Raw genomic sequence first — 27771 nt, 5'->3', positions numbered from 1 at the left:
TTCTGGTTGAGCACTGCTTTTATTTGGATGAATTGAGAAAGTCACAGAGAACACTCTATATGTCACGGTTGTCTCATTATTTTCATCCATAATTTCGAAGAACAATGATTCTTTACCCGCTATAGTCACCCATGAGTCTAAAGGATGTATGATGATGACTGATGTTCATCCACTTGTGATGAAAATTCACTTGTATTTTCTTACAAGTTACTGCAGTCAAGGCATTTTGCTTCTCACTGTAATAGATAAACAAAAGTACTCAAATATTCATCCATGTCTTTATTTAGCCTTGTGACTTCCTGCTGTGTGTTAGGCTTTGTACTAAGTAGTCAAGCTGTGAAATAAGTTTCAGGAAAAAATAATCTCAAAACCTAATAGAAGAGGCTACATGGATAGATTTTCTCCTCTCTCTGTTTCTTCCTCTTTCCCTTCTTCCTTCCCTCCCTCCTTTCTTTCTTCCTATATCTCATTTATCCTCTTTCCATCTACTTTATCTAATATGGTTTCAGTACAGTATATATAAGATTATGGTATTCAGAAGAATAAGAGTTATTTTCTGTCTGGGATAACATAGGAATGGGAAAAAGCAGGTGCTCAAAGAAGAGTCCATGGATTATATGATATTTTATCTGGATTTTAAGAGGTGAATACACATCTGTGCTATTAATCTAGCTCTCCTAAACTGTAAATGTATTATAGGCATTCTCAAAAGAAAAACTTCCCAAAGAAAGAGCAATCATGACTCAGTAGTTTGTAAAGTTATTTCCATCATATTTTGCACTAATATGACATAGTTGAGAGTAGAAAACTATAGAGTTCAAAGTTGGATGTCACTGCCTAGCAGCTTGTTGTAGCTATTTGGAAAAAGGAAAAATACAAATTATTAATTGCTCACTGGTGATTATAATTTACGTTTTTATTTCATTTCCTCTCACCTTGAGGGAAGAACATATTCCAGTTATAAGAGGAAAATAGACACCATCCGTTCTTATATTCTCTCATTTGTTCAGACCTATTCTACATAAAAGGGAAAAATTGATGGTTTCCTTGGAAGCAGGGTTCTGAATATGCATAAAAGGAAAATAGGATTCCTCTTACCCAGCAATCAGAACTTACACAGACTATCAGGACAACTTGATTGTAGTGAAGAATAAATGGTCTGTAATTTGTGTATTGTGAAAGTGTGAAATAAATAAACTTGTGAGTTGCCATGAAGGCATCTGTGTTAATGAGTTTGTAACAACCTGAATGTATGTATGCATTCCAGTTTTATGATTATCTCATTTTGTTGTTGCTGCTTACCTAATGGCTTCATATTCTACTTTAAATGTTTCATTGTGGAACCCAAACATGCCGTTCTATGAAAACTAAAACCATCAACTGGTAAGCTTGGGAAAATGATCTTGCTGCCTTAATTATTAGCTTCCTGATGGAAATTTCACAAAGCATAATTTTACCTATTCTATCTCTATAAATACTAAGCTTTTGTACAAAGAGCACTTGGAAAGTTAAATTTATGACTTTATAGTATTTCATTGAAAAAAAAGGGAGAAACATTATCAATGTCACAGGGAAAAGTAAAATGGTTTTATGCAGTGAAAAGAGAGCTACTTGCGTTCAAACATTGGCTCTGCTATTTTGGTTGTGTAATTTGGCAAGAAGTGCTAGGAAATAACACCCATGTGGATGGTGGTTGCATAATCCTGGCCTTGACCAGGCACCCAAAACTTATAGGTTCAGATATATATCCGAGACTTCATTGAACTGCCTGTAAATTAGAGCTGCTACGCATGGTTGAGAAGTGCATTGGGGTCCCATATATAAGAAGACATCTTCTACATTATAAATATTATGTAATTGTTTATTTATTACAAAATTTCTGTTAGGTGCCCTTAGGCTTTCTTGTTTAAACAAGACAAGAAGTATGAGGAAGGGAGAATGGTCATCTGAAGATGCTTATGCCTTAGATCCTGGAAACTACAAATATAGTACATGGCAAAGGGACTTTGCAGATGTAACCAAGATTACAGACGTTAAGATGGAGAAATAGCATGGATTATCCAGATGGTTGCAGTCTAATCACAGGACCCCTTACAAGCAGAGACCTTTCTCTGATTATAGTCAGAAAAATATATCAAGAGAGACGTGTAGGGGCACCTGGGTGGCTCAGTCAAGTGTGTTACTTTGGCTCAGGACAGATCTCACTATTTGTCGGGTTTGAGCCCCGCATCAGGCTCTGTGCTGGCAGCTCAGACCCTGGAGCCTGTTTCGGATTCTGTATTTCCCTCTTACTCTGCCCCTCCCTCGCTCAAACTCTTTCTTTCTCTCAAAAAATAAAACATTAAAAAATTTTTTTTTAAAAAAAGACAGGTAAGGGAGATACAGAAGCAGAGTAAGTCAGATTCCAGACAGAAAGATTTGATGTGTTGTTGATGTCTCGGAGATGGACCTGTTCATAAGCAAGGACCAGAGACACCCCTCAGTGATAAAGCCTCTTCCAGCTGATAGCCATCATGCAAATGTGGACCTCCTTCCTACAAGCCTAAGAACCTTGATTTGGCTACGACTTAAATGAGCTTGCAAGTATATTCCTTCCAGAGCTTCCAGAGAAGACCTCTCTGGCCAAGGCCTTGTTATCAGCCCTATTAAACATGGAACAGAGAAACCTGCCAAGCCTCCGCACACAGACTTATGAACAACAGAATGTGAAATCGTACATTTACGTTGTTTTAAGCTGCTAAGTGTGGTAATTTTTTTACAACAGTAATGGGAGACTAATACAATGATTTATGTTAATTTCCCAACACATGGAAATACAGGAAATACTTAAATAACTAAGTGCAACTTTTCTTTTCCCTCCTAATTTGCACTATGGAACTGGATGGTCTCTCAGCGGCTCCGCTAAGTGGAGAAAACTATCATTACCAGCTAAATCCTGAAATGGATCCCAAGAACCATCCATGCAGTGGCTAATGGAATATATCTTTCTCATTTGCAAATATTGTGGTTTGCATCCTTTTTCAGTTCAAATTTCAATAAATCCACTGGTGCTTGGCCAGAAACCACTCCTTGTCTTTGTATGAAGAATACAGTCTCCTTTGCCTCATAATTGAGATGTCTGAGCATCTGTCAAATCTTCTAAGTGTAGGAAAGAACCTCTGTGACTATGTGAAACCTCCCATGAGATGACAGAATCATGTTTAAGGTAGCAGGGATAATATTTTTTTTGGGGGTGAGTACAGCCTCTACTTTACTGTGCTCACTCATACCTTCCTAGCAGGTGATAACCCTTGTAAAGCTTAACTAATAAAACAGGTGTGTCTATGCCATTGTAAACTCTTTCATCTTTCTTATTCATAAGCAGAGATATGATATTATGCCTGAGATCTAGCATTAGATCTACAAGCAGTAGAGCACAGAATGATGGCGTTGGCCAGCCACTTCTGCCCCTTGGACCAGAAAGAGGAAATCCTGATCCCAAGAAACTAAAGAACTAGGCAGATAGTCAGGGTCATGTAAGGAACAGCTAGTAAATAAAACATCAGGGGCTGGTGGTCATGATTCAGAAAAATCAAGCCAAGACTTTGTCAATGTGGAGGTACTGGGAAGAAGGTAGAGAGAGGAAACAAAGGGTCAGAGAATGAGCATATTGTAGGCTCGATAGATGTACACTTGTGTTGAGACAGTGGTGAATATTAATTTCTGGCTTTCAATGCATTTTTAATGTGTGGTTTGCCTACTGTATTATATTTTATATATTTTATATATATTGTATATTGTACAATTGTAGTGGCCTGGAGGTGAGCTCTTAAACTGATAGAACAAACAATGTTGGAGTGAGAAGCAAGCTTGAGGTGTTGAGGGAATAGAATGAGGGTGATTAAGTTACAGGTGCAGATTGGAAACTGGGTGGAGATTAGATGAGAGGGACTTTGAAGGTCTGAGACCCCCTCTATTCAGTGAACACTGACTTATTTCTAGCGGTTCCTGCTGGGTGTGACGTGGGATGGACGAGGTGGCTGAGCATTTTCGAATTTTAATCAGGCAGAGGATTATGTTTTAGAAAGGTCACCACAGTGGTAATGAGAAGTGTTTTTCCAATTTTAATGTTCCTTAGAATCGATGTGGAATCTTGGTAAAATAAAGACTTTCATTCAGTAGGTCTGGGGTTGAGACCATGAAGTTGCCTTTCTAGCAAGCCAGCAGGAGATAACTCTGCTGCTGGCCCAGGGGGCACACTGAGTGACAAAGATATATTCACTATATTGCAACAGAGTAATTCTGGAAAAAGAAAGAACTTAGTGCTCCATAGTTGCCCAAGATTGAAGGCCTATAATAAACGATCCCAATGGTGGGAAGGCGTGCCGAGGAGAGAACAAAATCAAGGGCATAGGCAGAAGGAGAATATTTGGCCTAGCGTGACCAGTCACCTTCATCCCTTTCAGTAAGAGTGAATACCTACTTATTGGAAGCCCCACATCCCTCCTCAGGTAGAGATATTTGCAAAATTTCAGATTGCTGGCTCATTTTTTCTACAATGAGCTCTTTTCTGCAGTGGTTCCTAAATGCAGATAAAAATCTCAGTTAGACACTAATATGTCTTTAATGTATCCTTTTAACACTTGCTACTGTTTTAACTACACTTGTCTCAGTTTGGGACTGTCGGCTGGCAGTAGAGGCTATAGTTAGAAATACTTGGCATGTGTGAATATTTGATGCTGAGAAAGAATTCTGAAGCCAGAACCTATAATGCTCACCACCCGTGCATTAAATGGATGGGTGTTAAGCAGCTTCTCTGTTTATGGTCTTGTGTTTGCAGAGGTGACCAGTGCAGGCCCAAGAGGGTGGAAGGCTGGAGGCAGTCCCTGGCAGGGCGGGGCAGGGGCTACCATGTCAGATATGAACGAATAGTCGTATTGTCTCCTGTGGCTTTGTTCTGGCAAAGTGTGCTGCTCCATCCCATGGTGGCCCTCTGGATTTTTTGTGGCCATCCATGTCTACAACAACTATTCCAGGGTTTATATAGAGGTAAGAAGAGAAATACTCAGGGTTTGGGATCCCTAAACTAAAATTTCTGAGAAGCCATGTCAGTCTTCTTCCAGCAAAACAAATTAAAGGTGATTGCCAATTCTTAGATATGGGAACAAAACTTTCTAGGTATAGGAAAGGTTCATTCAATAACATTAATTTTTTTAAAAACGTACTTTTGCTCTTTAAATAATTGTGACTTATAAGATTACCTACGTTTCAGACTAGCTCCAACAGCCATGCCAATCATAATTTTTACTTTAAAGTCATAAGATAAATCATCAAGATACTTATTTCAGACTCACTGAGTTTTTCTTCGATTTAACAAACTACCCAAAGTGGCATAATGTCTATCTTCATTTCACACCATTTACATTTGGATTATATGGAATTTGGGTGAGGAATTAAGGTTTGATTCATTACCATTTCCTGCAGGTGCTGTGCATCCTTTCCAGACACGTTTAATCTTTCAATGCATCTCATTTCCAGGCAGTCTTATTAGAAGGCAAGTGAGTCAGAAAAGAGACTTGAGGGTGATTTTAAATGTACTAAACTCAGAAGTAATTGGAATCCCTCCCCCCAATTATGTCTATCTTTTTTATCCCCATCCCTGTCTGTATTTCTCCTCTTTTTTTCCCTATCTGCCACCCAAGGAAGGGGCAAGGAATAGACTTCCAAGCTTGGTAATAAAGCACTAGGGTATAAGGGTCCAATTGGTAAAAATCTCTTGTGACTTCATAACGGTTTCTCCAGTAGCAAAATGGAGCTGGAAAATGGATGATTTATACAGTTATGCATATACATCTGCACACAGACACATAATACACATTAGGCAATGTTGCTATTGTTTGGAGAGCTGACAGGCTTTCCTTAGCTGTAAAACTTGGGCGTTCAGAATAAGTTAAACTTAGCATTACCACTTCAAACTCAAACTTTTTGTTATGCCCTTCAGCTGCTTTGCATATTAAGTCCTGGGATATAGGAAAAACTGCATGCCACCTCTAAGTAGAATATAAGACGGCTATTAGAAACTCGGGTCTTAGTCCATTGAAGGATTTAATGATGTGTCAGAAACTGAAATTGACTTAAATTGGTGAGAGGGAATATATCAGGTTAAGTCTGTGAATAGGTCAGAATCAGCCAGAGCTTTAGTTTGCTCCTTCCTTATCTCTTCCCTGCACGCTAGTTTTGACTACACCCCCAACGGGGTCTCCCTGCTCTTTCTTTTTATCTGTGCCCTACTTTGCCAAAAGGTTGCCTACCAAAGGGCCTCCTTGGCTGGTTGTTTTTCCAATTTAAAGTTATTCAGTCTCCTATCTGCTAAAAAATATCATGTGCTTCCCTTGAATGATACATGATGAATTGATGAGGATAAGCAGGGAAAGGGCAGAAGGAGCGGGAGAAAGAATCCGAAGCAGGCTCCATGCTTGATCTTATGACCCTGTGATAATGACCTGAGCCAAAATCAAGGGTCGGAGGCTCAACCAAATGGACCACCAGGCACCCCAAGGACTGGAATTCTTGAGGCCTCATTTTGCGTTTGGGGAGGGTTGCCTATAAAAAAGTCATTGCCAAGCTTGTCCCAATCTACATATTTCTTTTTTTTTAAATGTTTTTATTTATTTTTGAGAGAGAGACAGAGACAGAGACAGAGAGACAGAGACAGCATGAGCAGGGCAGGGTCAGAGAGAGAGGGAGACACAGAATCGGAAGCAGGCTCCAGGCTCTGAGCTAGCTGTCAGCACAGAGCCCGACGCGGGGCTTGAACCCATGAACCGTGAGACCATGACCTGAGCCGAAATCGGATGCTTAACCGACTGAGCCACCCAGGCACCCCCCAATTCAAATATTTTACCTAAACAACCAGAGTCCTTTCTATGAAACTGCTGATGAGGCCACATTTTTGTTTTATTTTGTTTCTTTTTGTTTTTCGTTTATTTTTTTCCCTTCCTATACATTCTGCAGCACATACTATATATATATAAGATTATACATATATAATTTTGTGTAAATTATATCTACTCAGCAAAAACAATTGGAATACATAAAAATAATTAGTAGAGCCTTTAAAGCATCTAAACCCAATTATTTAGAAATGATAACCAAGTTAAGATAATATCATTATAGATATGCTTCTATGCATATGTAAGGGGAAAAAAGGAGATGGATGAGAATAGATTATAGATATATACATATATGCATAAATTTGTTTACTAATATTTAACAGTAATTATTCAATTTTCAGTTAATTGAGCAGAAAGAAATAATAATGGAACAGTACAAACTGCTAAAATTTATGATAAATATTTCTTCACAGTATAAAGATATTAATTTCTCCAAATTCTTCTTGACTAAATAATAAGTTTACTAAACAATCCAGAACTTGCTATTTTTAAAATTATTGCTTTGATTTTAGACCCTGTGGACTGACTGCCAGGTGTAAAAAAGGAGAAAGTTTTGCTCCCACACTTTCTCCTATTTCCCTACTTTCACTTTTCAATTTTGCTTTCCAGTTACAATTTTTATATAGTCAAGGTGTATACTATTTACCTAGATATTTTGTAACAAGTACACTTAGGCATATTTCTGATGGTTATTTAGAAGTTCTTTATTCAAATAGATAATACATTAGTTGTCTAGTTCTACTCACTAATTTTTAAAACAAAATGTTCAGTCTCATTTGGCTAGATTTTATTGTTAAGGAATTTTTTCAGAAAGACTCATATGCATTGCTTTCCTGTATGTTTTCTATGTAAAAGCTTATCTACCTATTATCAAAAGAGGAAAATAAAAATAACCAATATCCCTACCACTTATTCACATTAAACTTTATATATGTGCACGTGGTTAAAAACCAGATAGTAAAGAAAGCTGTAATCTAAAACGTTAAGGCTTCCTTCCCCACCCTAGTCATTCTCAAAGTTGACATCTGTTTCCATGTTTGTCTTTTTTTACATACACAGTGGTGTATATTAACGGTGTTTGTGTATCTGTCTCTTTTTGTTTTCACACGAAAATCATTTTAAGCACAGAAGGATCATGCTTCACAGTGTTCTTCACCTTTGTTTTATGATTTAATAATAGTTCCCTGAAGACTTCCCTTATAACCATTAAAAAGTCGTGGCTATCTATCATGTGTTCATTGTATTATTTACTTAAAAACAATTTCTTATGGGTGGGCATGCTCTCATAAACCTGTGTTGACTTTTCATTTGCTCTAAGATGATTCAGAATGGTACTCAATACTTCAGTATGTCTCTTAACCTTCTGATAGATACTCTTGTCCACAAGATTGATTATTTCCAGAAGGTATGCTGCACATAGACCTGCCAGATACACATGTTTGAGAAGGAATCACTGATATTTCTCAAGAGCTTTGCCTCAGGATTACTCTTGTTTGATTCTGGCCAGAACAATAATTCGTCATCTGATCATCTTTTGTAGGGGTTATATTTTTCATGATATAGTGAAAATTTACAATGAATGCTTTTCTCAAAAATCTTAACATATGACGGCTTATGAGATTTATTGGAAAGACTGTTTAAGACAAGACTATTTTAGTCCTTTTTCCCACTGAACTTTATTTGATAAGAGAAAAAAGAGAAATGATAATATAGGTATGTGCCTTATAGTAGTTTTTGAGCTAAGTCCTTTACATATTTGTCTTCTTTAAAATATGTTTGTCTTATTTGTATTTTTAAATAAACTTATTTGAATATAAGAAATATTAACTACTTACTTGGATATTTGGTCTGAAAAAAATTCAGATGTTACCAGCTTTTTAAAAATTAAGGAAATGACTTCAGATTCTGTGTCTCCCTCTCTCTCTCTGTCCCTCCCCTGCTCACACTGTCTCTCTCTCTCTCTCTCTTTCAAAAATAAATAAAACATTTAAAAAAAATTTTTTTTGAGAGACACACAGAGACCACACGATCAGGGGAGGGTCAGAGAGAGAGAGGGAGATACAGAATCGGAAGCAGGCTCCAGGCTCTGAGCTAGCTGTCAGCACAGAGCCCGATGCGGGGCTGGAACCCACGAACCATGAGATCATGACCTGAGCCCAAGTCAGACGCTTAACTGACTAAGCCACCCAGGCGCCCCTAAATTCTTTTTTTAATTTAAGGAAATGAACATCCCTGCAAGTGAGACGTCTTTTATATTTTCTCTTATATTTGAACAGTAAGTTGACTAATTTTTTTGAGTTCTGTCAGTTTTCCACTATTGTCTGAAAACAAAAGATGATAAATGTCTCCACAAACAACAGATCTCCTCTAGAATTTGTAGGCAGACACCTCCCCAAACACAGAGAGCTTGCTGACAAGAACCAGTGCAGACCAAGAAAGCACCAATACCACTAGGGTCATGCTCAATCTCAGGTCCAAGATGCTGGCTTAATTGTGATTTCAGAATTTCTGTCTTCACAAAGATAAGCTTTATTTCCCCACAAACCAAGAGGATAGGAAGGAAACTACATGAAGCTGACTTCTAAATCCCGGTGTTTCTAAGGACAGAGGCATCTCTACCCTGACTGGTCCTTGCCAAGCTTGAGAAAACAGACAATTCTACTGTAGCTTCTGCAACAGAGTAAAATGAACATATTCTCAGGCAAGTGTTCCAGAATATCAGTATTGCCCATTTAATCTCCTCCAGTACTACAGAGAGTATGACATGTTTCCTTTAACATTTGGAGGCACAGCCGCATCTGTGTGCATTTCTGGCCTGGGGATTTTTAAAGGCAGAAATCATACTGGAGTATTGTGGACAAATAAGATGGCAGGAGACTCCACCACAGTGTGTTGTCATAGAAGTTAAGGAAACTCCTACATCACCTTCCACTTTGCAGCTCCAACTGCTGAGCGAGATGCCACTGGCCACAGATCCCAGGGAAGGAGTAGAGAGAACGAGAGAGACTAGGAGTGGAAATGGACTGAGTTATCTTTCCAAATGTGGTATTGGAGGAGAGGTGGGTACAAAGATCAGCAGAAAAGGACAAAAAAACCCAACAACCACCACCTAGAAATAGACCCACACAAATATGTTAGACTGAATTTTGACAAAGGAATGTAAACAGTTCATTATTTATTCCTAAATGGTGCTAGAGCAAGTGGACATCCAAAGACACACACAAAAAAATATATTATATATATATGTGAGATATATATATATATATATATATATATATATATATATAAACTAATCCTCATATTGTACATACTTGCTAGAGCAAGTGGACAAAACACACACACACACACACACACACACACACATATATATACACTATATATATAAACTAAAAATCCTCATATTTTACACACAGGTCAACTCAAAATATATCATAAATTTAAGTTTAAAATATGCAACTACAAATATTTTAGTTAACAATCTTCAGAACTTAGGGTTTAATGAAAAGGTCTTAGGCTTGACAACTAAAGTGCAATTTATAAATGAAAAAATTGATAAATCAGATCTCATCAGAGTTAAAAGTTCTGCTCTTCCAAAAGCCTTGTTAAGAGCAGGAAAGCCAAACCACAGCCTTGGAGAAAATAATTGCTAAATACATATCTTACAGTGGACTAGTATGTAGTATATATAAAGCCTTATCAGAAGTCAGTAATGAAGAAAAAACAGAAATGATCAAATTAGAAAATGAACAAAAGGCTTAAAGAACATTTCAGTGAAGAGGATATACAAATGGAGAACAATCACATGAAAATACATTCAACATCATTAACTTTTAGGGAAATGCAAATTACAGGGGCCACAAGGTCTCACTACATACCTCTTTAAGTGGGAAAATGAAATAAAAAAAAATAATAGAGACAACATTAAAGTTGGCAAGGGTTCAGAGTAGCTAGATCATTCACATGTTACCAATAGAAAAATAAAATAATGTAGCTGCTCAAAAATAGTTTGGTAGTTTTTTGTTTTGTTTTGTTTTATATAAAATTAAACATCCAATTACCATACAACTCAGCAATTCCAATATGGGCATTTATCCCAGAGAAATGGAAACACACATTTACATGTACAAAATGTTTGTGACAACTTAATTCTTAATGGCAAATACTAAAAACATCCTGATATCACAATATCCTTAATGGTTGACTAGTAAAAAGCAAAACAAACAAAAGAAAACAAACAAACAATTGCTATATCTGTACCATTGCTGATTCAACATTAAAAAGATACAAATGGTTGAATCACACATCAACTTCCATGAATCTGAGAACCATGCTGAGTGATAAAAGGCAAACCCAAGGGTTTAGGTGCTGATTCTTTATATACAATTCCTTTGCATAGTGTCAGTCAAGCATCTGGCTTCGGCTCAGGTCATGATCTCACAGTTCGTGGGTTCGAGCTCCAAGTCGGGCTCTGTGCTGACAGCTAGCTCAGAGCCTGGAACCTGTCTTCTGATTCTGTGCCTCCCTCTCTCCCTGACCCTCCCCTGCTCATGCTCTCTCTCTCTCTCTCTCTCTCTCTCTCTCAAAAATAAATAAAACATTAAAAAATTTTTTTTAAAAGAAAGAAAGTTGTAGTCCAGATGAAAGGATGAGACACAGCACAACTGTGACAATTAAAAAGCTACAGTTACACACACTGGGTAAACTCACAGCTATCAAACTGAATGAAAGAAAAGAACTTTGAAAAAATTGTAGTGCCATTGATAAAATCCTAGAGGCTGCAAAGGTTAACAATATGTGGGATGCATACATGTGTGGTAGATCTAGTGACATGAACGAGGGGCAGCTAGACACAACATTATAGGCATGGCTTTCATCTAAGGAATAGGTTGGTAGGGGAGGGGATTGGGGGGGTGAGGGGAACCTAGGAGATCAGCGTAGTTCTAGGTATTCAAATTATGTGGTGTTTGCAAGAAGATGTGCATGATTTTCACACTTTCATGTATATTCCATGCGTACATTTATTCAATATCCAAATTGTTTTTAATAAAAGAGTATCAAGTAGAATGAAATAAAAAGAAAAAGAAACAAAGACGACTCAGGACTCAATACTGAAATGTGATTATGATAATAACTGTAGGTAACTGAAAAATCTTGAAGCCTGGCTAAGTTGCCAATGGGTGAAATTCAGCTGGAAGGGAAACGGTAATTATAAAGAGTCCATTAAAGGATAGACAGATTCCCCCCACCAGCCACCATATATTTCAAAGATGTGCAATGCCTCACTCAACCAATTACACTCTTATTCTAGTGTCTCCTGTATAAAGTTGCCCTCATTCCACCATCCACAGACAGCCCTCCTCCGGGTCAAGGTCAGAGCCCACTGCTTGCTGCCTGTGAGAACACACTGTTCCCTGGTGATAGGTCTATCAGAGCAGATGTGGAGTTCTCTCCTAGATGCTGTGCTGCTCTGTCTTCCATTCAGCTGTGAGTTCCGTGAGAGCAGGCAGCCTCTGCATTGCACTCTGCATAGTAGAAACTTCATAAACAATTATTAAATAAGTAAGTGGACAAATGATATATAAATAAATGATATAATGAAGCAACTGTAGCTTCTTTTCAGATGATTCAGTAAAATATATTTAGGGAAGTGTTTTCAACTATATTTGAAAACTTATTTTAGCTAAGCCCATTCTTTCTCTCTCTATCTCTCTCTCTCTTTACAACTTTTCCCCAGAAAAGAAGCATTGATTAGACCTCATAAATAACTGGTGGGTTTTTGAGAGATAGCTAATTAATATAAAAGGGTGTATACATGTGCACTTTATCTCAACAGTGCTTGCAATAATTTATTAAGCATTTATGCTAGTGGAGGTCTCTTAATTATCCACTGCAGGAGTTTCCAAATATCCATCTCTTGCTTAAGGCACAATAGTGTGTCCAGATCTGTGCTCACTTTGAACCAACCACATTCCTCTAATATTTAAGTTATAAAGCTGTCAGTAGGCATTACAACTGCATGCAAAGACTAAAGATTGCACTCACTTTTAGGTAATGCAAGATTATGAAAAGAAAAATGAAGTGAGTTTTCTCAATACTCTGTCGGCAGACTGGAAGCAACAAGCTTCATTTACAGCTAATGAGTAAGTAGACGTAAAACTAAGCAAAGAAAGGATGCAAGCAACGGATACAGAGAGCGCACAGACGGAGCAAACAGGTGGCGTGGATGCAGCAGGAGCTGATGATGAATGGGATACCGATGGTGGGAAATATGACCAGATTCAGTAAGAGTCAGATGTATTTCAGCACAGGCTACTAAATTTTAAAGGACAGAATCAGGAACCCATCTGTGGCATTGCGGTTGACACAGGAAAGTTGCCAGCACTTGAAAACACTGCCATGCTTCTGTCAGATCGAACAAAGAATTCGGTATTAGCCACCCACGATGGATAATTATTTCTAAAATTTTATTGTGGAACTTGGATGGAAAATCTAGTTATTGCATAAGAACTAAAAAAAAAACCAAAAACGGTGTTTGTATGTAGCTAAAGAAGTGAATATTCCACACGGAGCAGAGTAGCAATGAAGTGTCGGATGAAGAAAATCATGGAGGCGTGGCCATCTTTAACTTCACTGATAGTAACCCTTGAGGTGTCACCAAAATCCTGATTCTGTCATTTACCCAATGGAATACATCACTATCAAAACACTTCAAAGTCAGCTAGCAGGAAAAACACTAAGATCTCTTTCATATGCTGTGGAATGCTGTTCCTTGAGATAGAGGTACAAAGAGGAAATTAAAAAAGAAAAAATTATTCTCTTGAAATAGTTTCTTCTACAAGTGAATTTAAATAGAACTATTTTAAGAATTCTAACCAACAAAGTGTTATTTAAGCTCTAAATTAAAAATAAGTTTTAAGAATTTACCTTATTTCAAATAATTTGATTTTAGCATATACTCTACATAATATATATATATATATATATATATATATATATCACTTTTGAAAACCTCTAAGAATTTTGTTAAAGGTTTTAAAGACAGTAATGAAAACATTGACTCACAACTCTTACATATTTGCCTCTCCTGTTATATGAGAGTTTTGGAAACAATCTTACATTTTCATATATCTTCTAAGTTTCTATATATCACTAAATAATGTGAATCTGGCCCACAGCACAATAGAGTAAAAATCTGTAGATGTGTTCTGTGTTTCCTAATGCTATATCCATCAAATGCCAGTCAGGACCTTGATTTATCTACCTGATGTAGAATGTCAACTTCACACAGACTAACATCCACCTTGCATGTTGACATTGTTTATCAGTAGTTCAATATATAAATGTACGTATAGTGTGTGGGTATAGAAAAAAGTAGTTTATTTGGGAAATTTATATGCTGTGCAGGAGTGTCAGGGATAGAGCAAAGCAGTAAAAGAAAGTGGAACATGAATTGTAATTCTAGGTTTTTATTTTAGATTTATGATCTTTGACAAATGGTGAAGAGTTTATCATACACCATTTTTTTCTGTAATATGTCTTTGGGAAGTTCAAGGATCAGAGATTATGGTCTCTGAACACAAATAAGAATATATGTTTATGATAATTTTCAAGGTTAATCTAAATTTTTTTCATCTCTCTCACATGATGAAGTGAAAAGGTTTAATCCATTGGTCCATTTAGTCACATGCGCCAGTCATAATGGGAGTAAGTGGGCAATCCATGAACTCAGTACTTAAATCTTAGATTTAAATCTTGGATTAAATCAAGACTGACCGCTGGAAGCAAGAGGAGTTGTTGAATCTAGAAGTAAAACTAGAGGACAAAACTCCACCATTCGAAAGTTATTTCCTGATGACCCCCCCCTCCCGCCTCAGAATAACATCAGTAGTACTGGGCAAGAGAGGGGTGAGAAAACATGTTTCCTGCTGTGGAAGCATTCTTCGATGGAGAGAAAAAGTATACTCACCTCTCCTCATCTGTAAGGGGTGGAAAGCTGCGATTTCAATTTGTCATTGAGGGGTACACACGGGAGAGCACTGTCATCTGAAGAGAGCCAGGCTACCACGATACCACCCTGCACACGCCATATCTCATCTGAAGAGAACCAAATTTCAACTGTTAAGAGACCAACTATTGATAATGCTAATAATATTCATCCACCTTGAAAAAACTTTTAGTGGAATTATTATATTTAATTTAACCTGCAAATAACCCACAACATATCCTTTCTATTCCAGTTAAAATGGGTATTTATATTCACTAAAATGAATGAATGAATGAATGAATAAACAAATGCAATAATATTCACTGCAGCTTTATTCATAACAACAGTAAACTAGAAACAACCAAAATGTTCCACCTATACATTTCCTCTATAGATTTTTCCTCATTCTGTATTCTCCTATTCTCTGAATTAAAATGCCTATTGAAATTCTTAAACAAATAAAAAGTGACATTTTAGGGGCACCTGGGAGGTTCAGTCAGTTAAGTGTCTGACTTTGACTCAGGTCATGATGTCGTGATTTGTGAGTTTGAGCCCTGCATTGGGCTCTGTGGTAACAGCTCAGAGCCTGGAGCCTGCTTCAGATTCTGTGTCTCCCTCTCTCTCTGCCCCTCCCCTGCTTGCACTCTGTCTCTGTCTCTCTTTCTCTCAAAAATAAATAAACATTAAAAAATAATTTAAAAATTGACATTCTGTTCTAAGTGATTTCAATCAATGGCTTTTATAGTTAATAGAATATGAAATGTAATTTCTAAATAAAATATACAAATGTTGGCGAAGTGTTTTGAATCTCTCAAGTTGCTATTGCCCTTTGTGCGTAAGTTAAACTCAATGTAAAGAGTAACTGAACGCGTGCCCAGAGAAGTAAGGTCACTCCAGTGACAGTGACATGGGAACCAGGTATTCAGGGAGGTAGACTGCATAGGGAGGAAGTAGAGGCAAAGTCTGTGGGATAGCAAAGGTGCCCAGGAACTTTCTCTTCACTCAGAAAGGACTTGCACCAAACTGGATATATGACAAGAAGTGGATAAGAAACCGGGGGTCTCCGTTGACTCACCAGTCTGTATTCCTGAGCAGAACCAACTCCCTCAGCTGAAAATCGCCCTTGGATATGACAACACATGGCAGTTTCCATAAGATGGATTATATAAAAATGTCAGCTTGAACAGAGATGACTATTTTTGAAATCTGCTCTTAGAAAATTATGCATTATTTCTCCTCAATTTATTCTTTCTCCAATATAATAATTTTCCTTCATATTATTCTAGCACAGGTCCAAATTGTCCATTGTCACTTTTCACTTATAAATCTGAATTCTAGGCATAATTATTTTCTCCCTGAGTTGCATGATTCATGGGACTCATTAAAAATATTTATATATGTGTATATATATTCTCCAATGTCAACAATAAGTCAGTATATTCTTTCTCCAATTACATTTTTTTCCCTTCAGGAGAGGACAAAAGTGTATGTTCAATTATACACAGAATGCCATGTCCAAATGAGTGTTAATATTTCTAATCTGAAAGTCCAGGCTCCAATTCCTTGTGCAATCAATAGCAGATATATTATAGATATAGATAGATATAGATACAAATATATTATAAGCACCATGAGGGCATGACTTTTTTCTTTTATTTACTGTTGCATCCCCAGCACCTAGGAAAATTTCCCATACCCAGATGGCTCTCAATAATCTTTGCTTTCAACAAGTTTGTGGGTCGGAGGCTTATAATGCATTGAAAACTGCCATGGGTGAAGCAGAGTAAAGGTCTCGTGCAGAGAATGGGAGTATCTGAGATGTGGACTCACTGTCACACAGGGTGGGGATTCCAAGCTGGGCTCCACCACTCTGCCCAAGGGGGAATGGGGCAGAGATGCTGTGAGAGGTAGACCCTTTTTTAAAATATAAATTTAAATGCTTACTTATTTGTTTATTTATTTATTTATGAGAGAGAAAGGGGGGGGCAGAAGGAGAGGAAGAATGAGAATCTCAAGTGGGCTCCGCACCCAGCACAGAGCCCAATGTGGGGCTCCATCTCCTGACCATATGATCATGCCATGATCTGAAATCAAGACTCTGATGCTTACCTGACTGAGCCAAGCAGGAGGCCCAGGGTGGACCCTTCCTGGGCACAGATCACCTATCATTTCCATCAAAGGGCAGAAAACAAGAGGAGTGTTCTCGGCCCCCCAAGAAGACATGGAGCAGCCAGAATTTTCAGGGTGGCACAGACGTCATTCCTCCTCTCCTCCACCGGCAGTGCGGAGGCACATTTGTGTGTCCTTGCCTGGTTCTGAGCCTCTCCCTTTTACTGTCAACAGGAAAGCAAAATGATCTGAATTCTGGCATTTTCCTCCAGCTGCCTGGGTGTGTCACCTTGCCCCCGAAACTATAAATCCTCTTTCTTCCTCAGTGCTTACATTTTTAATCCCCACAGCTATTTAGTCTTGACTCAGGTCTATTCTAACACAGGATCCAGAACCCAGTAATGGCACAGATGTTAAGTTTTCAGTCTTCTCATGTGGAAATATTTCTCCAAGAACTTCATATCTTCCCCTAAGCACAGTGACTAGTGAAGAAGTAGGACATTTCAAACATATCAATTGTCAGGAAGAGGCTGAGAGGAATTCTGATAGAGTAAAGAAATGGAAGGGGTGAAGCCAGACCACACCCTACTATCTGATTAACTACGGTAACACTCCAGAATCCAATATCTCAGTTACTTAAGACACCACAGGCTCATTTCCCTTGTACATCATAGTCAATATAGAGAGGTAACAGGGTTCTGCAACGTGCTTTTATTCAGGCTCCTTCCTTGTGAGGAATCCTTATGGATTCTCCAAAGCTTACGGACTCAGAATCCTCCCATCTCCTTTGAATCCAGCAGGAGATAAGGGGAGGGGAGGAGATGTGGAGGATTTCTCATGTTTTAGGTTCTAAGTGTGCAAGTCTCATTCATATTCCAACCATATCCCATTGACCACAACGCAGTCACATGATCTTAACTGTAAGGTGGTATGGGAAAGATAGTATACGGACCCGGGAAAAAGAAAATATGGGGTTGGTAGAACATGACGTTTATCCTACAAGTATCTGCCCCTCTAGCTGTTGAATAGTGATTTCATTCTTTGTCACATAGAATATGCTCACTCATTACAAAGGGATACATCCCGAAGTCAAATGTGGGCAGTCACTTATCTAGCTTTGAATCCAGGTGTTCCAAATGATACACACTCCCTCACATCATCTAGCCATATTTGGTGCTCTTGTGTTTGAGTCATGAAACAAACATTGTATGTATTGTGCCACAGAACTTCCATTTGGAATGAATGAAGAGCAAAAGATGATAAGAAAACAACAACGAAAACAGTGACAGGCCCACAGACATCACAATGAAGTCCAGGCTTGGAGGTGGGGAAGTTCCTTGGTTCTGCCTTGATTCTGCCTTATTCTCCAGGTTCTTGTCTTCTTTGTCCATTTTCCTTCACAGTTCAGAGGAATATTTATTTGGTTAACCTGGAAGTCTTGCATTTCCTTATGAGTTTTGGATAAGTTTGCCAATTTCTGCAAAAGAGCAAGCTTGAATTTTTAGAGAGATTAAATTGAATCTCTAGCTCAGTATAGGAAGTATTACTATTTTAGGAATATTAAGGTTTTCAACCACTAATAAAGAATATTTATATATTTGTTGAGGTATTTTTAAATTTATTTTGACATTGTTTTATATTTTTCAAGTAAATTCTTGCATTTCTTTTATGAGATTTATTCCTAAGTATATTTTGAAGATATTGTAAATGTACTTGTTTCCTTTCATTTTCGGATTGTTATTAGTGTATAGAAGTACAATCAATATAGTTTTACTTCTTTCCAATCTGGATACTTTTCTTTTCCCTCCTTATTTTCCCTAGATGGAACCTCTAGATACAACGTACAACACAAATAGAAGTGTTCAGAATAGATATCTTAGTCTGATATCCCTTCTGACTTTAGGAGGAATGTTTTGAGTCTTTCATCATGAAGTTTTATGGGTTTGAAGAGTTGTGGGTTTTTCTTAGGTTGCGAAAGTACTTACATTCTTAGATTGTTGAGTGGTTTTACCATGAGAAGTTAGGTCTTGTCAAATGTTTCTTATGTGTATAGTGAGATGTTCATGTGGTTTGTTTTTTATTATATAAGTAGAATGTATTGATTGATTTTTGTACATGGGATCAGACTTTCATACTACTTGGTCATAGTATGTAATTTTTTTTATATGTTGCAGGAATCTAATAGTATTTTGTTGATAATTTTTGTGTATGTATTCTTAAGAGATTTTGGTCTGTAGCTTTCTTTCCTTCCGATGTGCTTGTCTGATTTTGGTATAATGGCAATTCTAGACTCATAGAATGAGTTAGAAAACATGTTATCCTCTTCTGCTGTTTGGAAATATTTATATTATATATTACTTAAATGTTTGGTAGAATTTACCAGTGGGGCTATCTGGTTCTGGATTTTTCTTTATACAAAGACATTTAACATTGTGTAAGTTTAAGGTGTACAACATGATTTGATATATGTAGGTATTATGAAATGATCACCACACTGTTTAGTTAACATCCATCACCTTTCACAGTTTCAAATTTTGTTCCTTATAATAAGAACTTCTAAGATCTACTCTCTCAACAACTTTCAAATATACAATATTTAAAAATGCAACATTTTATTTTATTTTATTTTAATCTTTTTATTTTGTTTATTTTTGAGAGAGAAAGAGTGAGTGTATGTGCACATGTGTGCAGGGGAGGGGAAGAAGGAAAGGGAGAAAGAATCTCACTCAGGCTTCATGCCCAGCTTGGAGCCCCATGCTGGGCTGGATTCCATGACTATGAGATCATGACCTGAGCCGACATCAAGAGTTGGACACTTAAACCAACTGAGCCACTCAGGTGCTCCCAAAATACTACATTTTAAATTAGTAGACTTTATAAAAGTTTTAGGATTGCATGTTTTGATTGCTAATTCAATCTCTTTGCTTGTTATAGGTATTTTCAGATTTTCTATTTATTTGATATCAGTTTCAGTAGTTTGTGGCCTTCTGGAAATTTGTCAGTTTCTTTAGATTATGTGAATTGTTGACATATAATCTCACACAAGTTTACCTTTAATACTTTTTTTTTCTAGAAAGTTTGAAAAAACAACCCTTCTTTAATTTCTCAAGTTATTTTAGTAATGAATTATTTTCTTTTTTAGTCTAGCTTAAGTTCAGTTAACTTTTTATTTTATCTTTTCAAAAAATCAATTATGGTTTTCACCAACTTTATTTTCTATTTTTTATTATATTTTTATGCTCCGATTTTTATTATTTCCATCATTCTCCTTGCTTTGGGCTTAATTTGCCCTGTAATTTCTAGTTTCCTAAGATATAAAGTTGGAATATTACTTCAAGATTTATATTCATTTATATATTAGTCTCTAAAAATTTCCAAGTACTATATTAGCTGCATTTCAAAGGTTTTTGGCATATTGTTTTTGTTTTGTCTGGATCCCATATTTTCCAACCCTTTGTGATTTCTTCTTTGGCCCATTATTTAGTGGTGTGTTGTTTAATTTTAACATATTTGTGAATTTCTCAAATTTCCTTTTGTAACTGATTTCTAATTTCACTCTATTATGATAAGAGAACATGCTTTGATTTCATTCTTTTTATATTTATTAAGGCTTATCTTATGGGTTAATATATGGTTTATCAAGAAGAGTGATTTTTAGTGCACTGAAGAGAAATGTGTGTTCTGTTGTTCACTGGAGTGTTGTGTGTATATCTGTTACGTCTTGTTGGTCGATAGTGTCGCTCAAGTCTTCTATTCTCTGGTTGATTTCCTGTCTAGTTGTTCTCTCCCTTATCAAAAGTGAGGTATTGACAGCCCTAACTCCTGTTTATAAACTGTTTATTTCTCCCTTTAATTCCATCAATATTTCATGAGCTGTGAAGCATTGTTTTTAGATCCATATATTTTTATAATTGCTATATCTTCTTGATGTTTCAACCCTTTTATAATAAAATGTTCTTTGTCTCTGCTAGCAAATTTTTGTTTTAAATACTTTTTCATCTTATGTTAGAATAGTCAATACAACTCTCTTTTGTTTGTGTTTGCATGGTATTTTATGCCACTCTTGTGCTTTCAATCTGTTTGTATGTTTGAATTCAAAATGTACCCCTTGCTTCCAGTGCAAAGATGGTTCATATTATTTTATCCATTTTTTAATATCTGCCTTTTATTGGAATATTTATCCAATGTCCATAAATGTAATTACTAATTAGTTAGAACTTTATCTGTGATTTTGCTATTTTCTACTTGCAATGTCAAGCTTTCTTCTGATTTTCATCAGAGCACAATGTCAAGGAACTCCACACTTGTGAGGGGAGGGAAGACTCAGAACAACTCTCGCTTTTCCAATGATGCCATGCTTAATTTATTTATTTATTGAGAGTATGAGTGGGGGAGGGGCAGAGTTAGAAAGGGAAAGAGAGAACCTTAAGTGACTTCACACTCAGTAGGGAGCCCATCCTAGGGCTTGATCCCACAACTGAGAGATCATGACTTGAGCTGAAATCAAGTGTAGGATGCTCAACCTACTGAGTCACACACAATTTTTGCTGTGACATATTTAAACTGTACCTCCATAACTCACAGATTTGCCATGTGCTGTCTAAATCAGATGGAGACATTGTTATTTAACATTTTGTCTTACCAAAACGTGCTCTTTGGCATTTTCAAGACACTTTGGATTAACTCAAGACCAAAAAAATTATGTTTAATGGAAAAGCAGGAGTGGCGATTAGAATTTATCAAAATTTTGGTATTGTGTTATTGTGTTTCACCTAGATATTTAGTACATATTTGGGCCTACCATGGAGTCTAATATATAATAGAAACATACTAAATATTTTTCCAGTGAATGGGTGAACTTTTTCTTGCACTGCTGATGTTTTTCAGTGAACAACAAAAGCAATAACAAACACTTGTTGAATGTGCCGGGCCAGTCTATAATACATACAATAAGGTGCTGAATAAAAGAGACAAAGTTCTTGCCCTAATAGAGAACACACTCATGATGGATGAAATAGACAATCAACAACCTAAATAAGATCAAAAGGACAAGTGCTATGAAACAGATTTTTGAAAATATAACAAGGACACGATTTTAAACAGAGTATTCAAGACTTTCAGAAAGTGAGTTGCAAAGGTCTTGGATGAATTGAAAGGGATGGCTTGCACACCACTGGGGGAAGGACAATTCCAGGAAAGAAACAATGCAAGGGCCTAGGCAGGGATACCTTCCGGGTGTTTAAAGAAGACCAGAAAGGAATGGCTAGATAAAGTGAACAGAGAGGAATAAGAAATGAGATCCAAATGTCCTCATTCCTTTGCACAGCCATTGAGTGGCATACTCAAAGTAATATTTGTTCTAAGAGTACCCCCTACACCGTTAGCACTTCATTGTATGTCCAAGGACTCTCTTCTCAACAGGAGCTTGTTCAAGGCTGTGAGCAGCTGTGTCTATGTAGAGAGTCCACATCGGCAAAGAGACCCTCCTACCACTACCTGATACCACTTTTGAAATATCCTAGCTGTAAATCCTGTTCATCTCTATGTGTGATTGATCTCTCTTCCCCCAGGGCAATGGACACACTGAAAGACAATATGAGGGGGATTTTCCTGACTCCTTACTCACAAACACAGAACATTTAATTAACATTGTGATCTTCCCAAGTTGTATGATTTGGGAATAAATCAAATAAATTCACCTAACTTCAAGGTCAGAATGTGTTTGATATTTGATTTTAAGTTATAGAATTTTAGTGGAAGAGAACTCACCAAATCACAGGAGCAGCAGCAGAAACAGAACACCTCCTATTGTTTTTTCCTTCCCATTTTTTAATAACTGTACTCATCTCAAAGCCACCCCCCATGTATTTTTTTTTATTTATTCAATATAGTACTTGGGCAGTTATTGGACTTTTCAGAATCTTTGGTTTACAATCATACTTTCCAGCAACTTAAGCTTTGTGCACATTTTGTATTTTTGAAGACCTTTGTATCCAGTTACTTTGTTGTTGTCTGTGGGCAACCTCGTTTTGAAGTCTCAGGCTGCCTCTAATGTGTTCCTATAATCTGCTGTCTGTTGACTCAAATCCAACCCCGCTGCTCGGCTACGCATATCCCTTCAACTTGACGTAATGCTGTTTATCATTATTCTTTGACGCTAAGTCTCTAGCTTTGTATGCTCTTCATGTACCTGGGTGTATGTTTCTTTTCTTTAACGCGGAGACAATGCCTCTGCGACTCAATCAGGAGCAGCCTTTGTGTCAAGGAAAGGTCGTTTCCTGATGTTTAGATTAGGGCATAGAAAATGAGCACACAGTGTTTATACTCTACTGCCCACTTCTGAGAATATTACATATAAAAGCCTTGGAATAAAATGATAACTTCTGTTTGCAAACAAAAACAAAACCAGCACAAAAGACAACCCTAATGTTATTATAGTTAATTGCTGTTTGTATCTTATTTAACCTTTCAAAACTATATGATGAATTCTTTAATTATGTCCACTGAGACATTTATTTAGCTCTTGTTTTTATACATCTTGTCTTTAAAATATTATTATACTTACACTAATGCCCCCTTAATCCCCTATTAGTTGATAAATAATATTTTAATATGATTTAAACAGTGAAATACAAGATGGAAAGCATGTTAATCCTACTACACTATTCTTACTTCTACAGATTTCTAGCAACAATAAAGTTCTTAAGCTTCTTGGAGATAAAAATGTTCTCCATATGAAAAATAGCATCTGGAGAATAAACGTTTTATTGAAATTATCTATGTAGAACAATTTGCTATGTATGCTAATAAATCGAACACAGTTTGCCTTAGACAACCTCATTATACTCTAAATCAGTGTCTGGGAATGCCTTTCCACAGAAGCTTTAAATGCAAATATTGCTACACTTTACTTAAATCATGTACTGAGCTTCCTAATCTCTTAAACTCTGCCAGAAAGTTGTTTTTCATAATTATTTACGTGACATAAACTTTATTAGGCTTTTGAAGTTTCGTGGTTGATTCTGTGACCTTGAAAAGATATAGCAACAATGGCCCAGAAAGTCTTCTCCACCTCTAACTTTCTTGATTTCATATATTTCACTACAAATGTTCATGTTTCCTCTACTGTATCAAGTTACATCTCTATATAGTTTCAGTATACAGTATCCAGATCAGTAAAAAATATTGATACATTGATGGAATTTAAAACAACTGTGTTATTAATATTTTAAAAATAGATGTAGCATAGATAGTTTCTTCAAATCAGAGTTCTCCTAAAATACATTTCTTAAAAAATTATGAGGGATTTGAACTTTATTAAGAATGATATTTGATTGCTTATATACTTTTTAATGACCCTGATAATAGTTGACTAGGGGAATTTAGATCATGCTAGGATGAGCCAAACAAAGAATAGGAAGAAACATCTAGTCAATTTGATTTATGTGAGGGTGTTATTGTGCACAATTCATCCTTTGATTTAAATATCTTACTTCTGTAGTGCTGATCAGAGAAATAAGATTGGATTTTCTATTTGTTAGTTTACTGTAAGTTATTTACACTTTCTTATATTACTCTATTATGACCTATATAATCTGTATTTTAAAGAATTATGAGTGTTCAAGGAGATGCCATTGTTTTTCTTTTCACCTAGTGACACCAATCTGCCTTTCAAAGCTTATTCAGATCCTCTACAGTGATCTCTTTCTGACCATTGAAACTTGAACAGTGAGACACCCCCTAGAATGCCCAGCAGGAGCTGTGATTTACCTTTCCTTTAATACATGTGATTCCTGAACTTTAACCCTGTCCTCACTCCCCAAAGGTGGAGTGACCATCCTGTATTCCATTTTAATTTGTATTCCTCTGGAAACACCTCCTGAGACAAGGAATTTGCTCACACAATTCTGTATACTGAGAATGAGAAACCCCACAATCTGCCATCTGAAAGCAGAAAACCCAAGAAAGTTGGTAGTCTAGTTTAATCTAAGTCCAAAGACCTGAGGACCAGGGGAGGCAATAATGTGAATCTCAGTCCAAGGGAAGGAGACATTGGGATGGAATGAGATGAGATAGCCTAGCTCTCCACCTTTTTTTCTATCCATGCTCCCAACAGATTAGATGATACTCACCCACACTGGAGAGGACAATCTACTTTCCTGAATCCACAAGTTCAAAAGTTTATCTCATCTAAAAACACTTTCACATATATACCCAGAACAAATGTTTAATCTGGGCATCCCGTGGCCAATCAAGTTGGCACATAAAATTAACTACTACAAGTCCACCTTTGTCAACATGCCATCCATATGCTTCTCCTTAAATTATACTGAATATTCAAATAGAAGCAATAACAAAGTCATAATTCTACCCAACATGATGATACAGCTATCCTGTTTACAACCAAAAATGAACTAACCCTTTCCTCAGAAGAAGAGGTAAAGCTCTTGAGTGATGTTAATTTTTCTCTTTGACACCCCATAACTTAAATATCCTGATGTAAAATTAACAGCACTGAAATACTGTGATATAATACATTTTACATTACATAATGAAGAAATAAGAGAGAGAATGAAACAAAGATATAGATAGATAAACATACATACACACAGAGATGTATTCATTGCAAAATAAGGAAATACTAATAACAGGTACAGTCTTTGTTTCTGTAATACTCATGACAGTTACAGTTTTTGTTTCTTTAACTAGTCACATAGTCATGCCTGGATTTATAATTACTTCTTCCACTACTTATTCCAATTCCCTTCACTTTCAACAAGCACCTCAGCTTGGATTGGGCAGTTTTATATATATATTTTTTTACTTACCATAATAATAGGTCGTGGTAATCCTAAGGGACCCTCAAAGGAGTCTCCTGTATTTGAGATATATTCTTTCTTACCTCCATTGTGGATTAATAGTCTAGTTGCTCCTTGGTTGTCAGAATCACTGTTGATCCAGAGGCATAAGGAATCAAAGTGGGTAGGTGGCAATCTTACATTTTAGTTCAATGGTATCATTGTTGTGCCTCCTGATAGAAAAAGTATTCCCTCTGGAACAAAAACATCTTGGCAAGCAGAGCAGTAAGTTATGGGAATAAAAATTTTGCTAGTGATTAAATTGAGTGGTAATGCTTCCATTTCAACTTCTTGCTTCTTAGGCCCGACTATCAGAGAAATCGCATTACATATTGGATGCTGATTTGAAGCATATATAGCCTTCTAGAGAATGATGCCTCAAAGCTGCAGTGATTTCTCACCTAATGGGCACTGTAGCTGAGTCCTCAAAATTCCATTCTATTGTTCTATGAAGCCAACTGCTTCGGGGTAACGGACATTCAAAATGTAATGTAATGTATAATATAGTCCTATTTATAACATAGCATGATATAACATACCATAACATACCATAATATAACCTTTTTTCCCACCTCTTTCAATATAAGGCTTGTGATCAAAACAGCTGGTACTGACCTAAAAATAGATCCATAGGAGGTTATGTCCTCCAGCATCAAACCACTAAATGGTCAGAATATGGTCAGCTGAGTGTTGTGGTTAAAATGTGTTCCTCCCAAAAGATATGCTCAAGACCTAATTCTCAGTTCATATGATTGTGACATTATTTGGATATAGGGTCTTTATAGAGGTCATCAAGTTAAGATGAAGTCATAATGCATTAGGCTTGTCTCTACTCCAAGGTGATAGTTGCAAGGAGAGGAGAAGAGGCACAGACATGCAGGAAGGGAAGTGCCATGTAATGATGGAGGCAGAGATTGGAGTGATGCTTCTACCAGCCAAGGAACACTAAGCATCTCCAACGATCACCAGAAACTACAAGAGAAGCATGAAACAGAATGTCCCTTGGTTCCTCCATAAAAACCAACCCTGGTGATTCCTGTATTTTGCATTTCTAGCCTCCAAAAGGGTGAGAATATGTTTTTTTTTTATTCCAGCCAGCCAGTTTATGCTATGCAGTCCTAGGAAACTACAGTGTACAGAGGAGATTTTTATGGGCTACATCTAGAAGAGGTGCCATTCTTCACATTCTGTTGACTAAATCTGCAGTCTCTCTTAACTGCGCTGTAGATAGGGTAATATAATCTAGCTGTGTCCTGGAGGGAAGAGCTCTCTTTGATAAATATCCAGCTGATGTCTGCCACAGAAACTTGAAAAACAAAAAACAAATAACAAAACACTTAAGAAGTTAGAGGTAAAGGGAAATGAAAATATAAATTGTAAGTGTCTAGAACTATTTTACATTGAAAAAATTATATACAAATACTTGTTAAGAGCACCTGATATGAAGGTATTTTATACTTAAATGTATTTATTAACACATTAGAAATATTGAAAATAAATGAATTAAACTCTCAGCTCAGAAAACTTTTTAAAAGAGAAAAGGAAACTAAAAATCAGAAAGCAAAGTATAAAAAATAATTATATAAGGCAATAATTAACCAATAACTAAATAATCATTATATATATGTAAAATATTTATAATCTTAACTTAAGTGTGTATATGTGTACACACACACACACTAAAATGAAAAAGAATTTTCTTTTAAAAAATATTCTTTTTAACAATCTGTACGTCTTCCTTGGAAACAAATGTCTATTCATCTCTTCTGCCAATTTTTAATTGGATTATTCATTTTTGGGGTATTGAATTTTATAAGTTCTTCATATATTTTCAATACTAACCCTTTATCAGTATATAATTTGCAAATATCTTGTCCCAATGCATAGG

At 36.5% G+C, this 27771-nt stretch overlaps 1 long non-coding RNA gene across 2 annotated transcripts; it reads right to left on the bottom strand.

The window, feature by feature from the left end:
* On the bottom strand, positions 1 to 26571 carry LOC115277910. Of its 2 annotated transcripts, XR_003902578.1 has the most exons (4): positions 26499 to 26571; positions 25928 to 26092; positions 14899 to 15026; positions 1 to 236 (listed from the first exon to the last, which is right to left on the bottom strand). It is a non-coding gene; the product is annotated as an uncharacterized LOC115277910 (long non-coding RNA). The 2 variants fall into 2 exon arrangements; XR_003902577.1 differs by lacking the exon at positions 26499 to 26571 and having other exon boundaries at positions 25928 to 26289.
* Positions 26572 to 27771: the final 1200 nt, after the last annotated feature.

The sequence above is a fragment of the Suricata suricatta genome, chromosome 14 (genome assembly GCF_006229205.1).
Source record: "Suricata suricatta isolate VVHF042 chromosome 14, meerkat_22Aug2017_6uvM2_HiC, whole genome shotgun sequence".
Classification (NCBI taxonomy): domain Eukaryota; kingdom Metazoa; phylum Chordata; class Mammalia; order Carnivora; family Herpestidae; genus Suricata; species Suricata suricatta.
The sequence above is the reverse complement of the archived record's forward strand: the minus strand, read 5'-3'. Positions and strand labels throughout refer to the sequence as shown.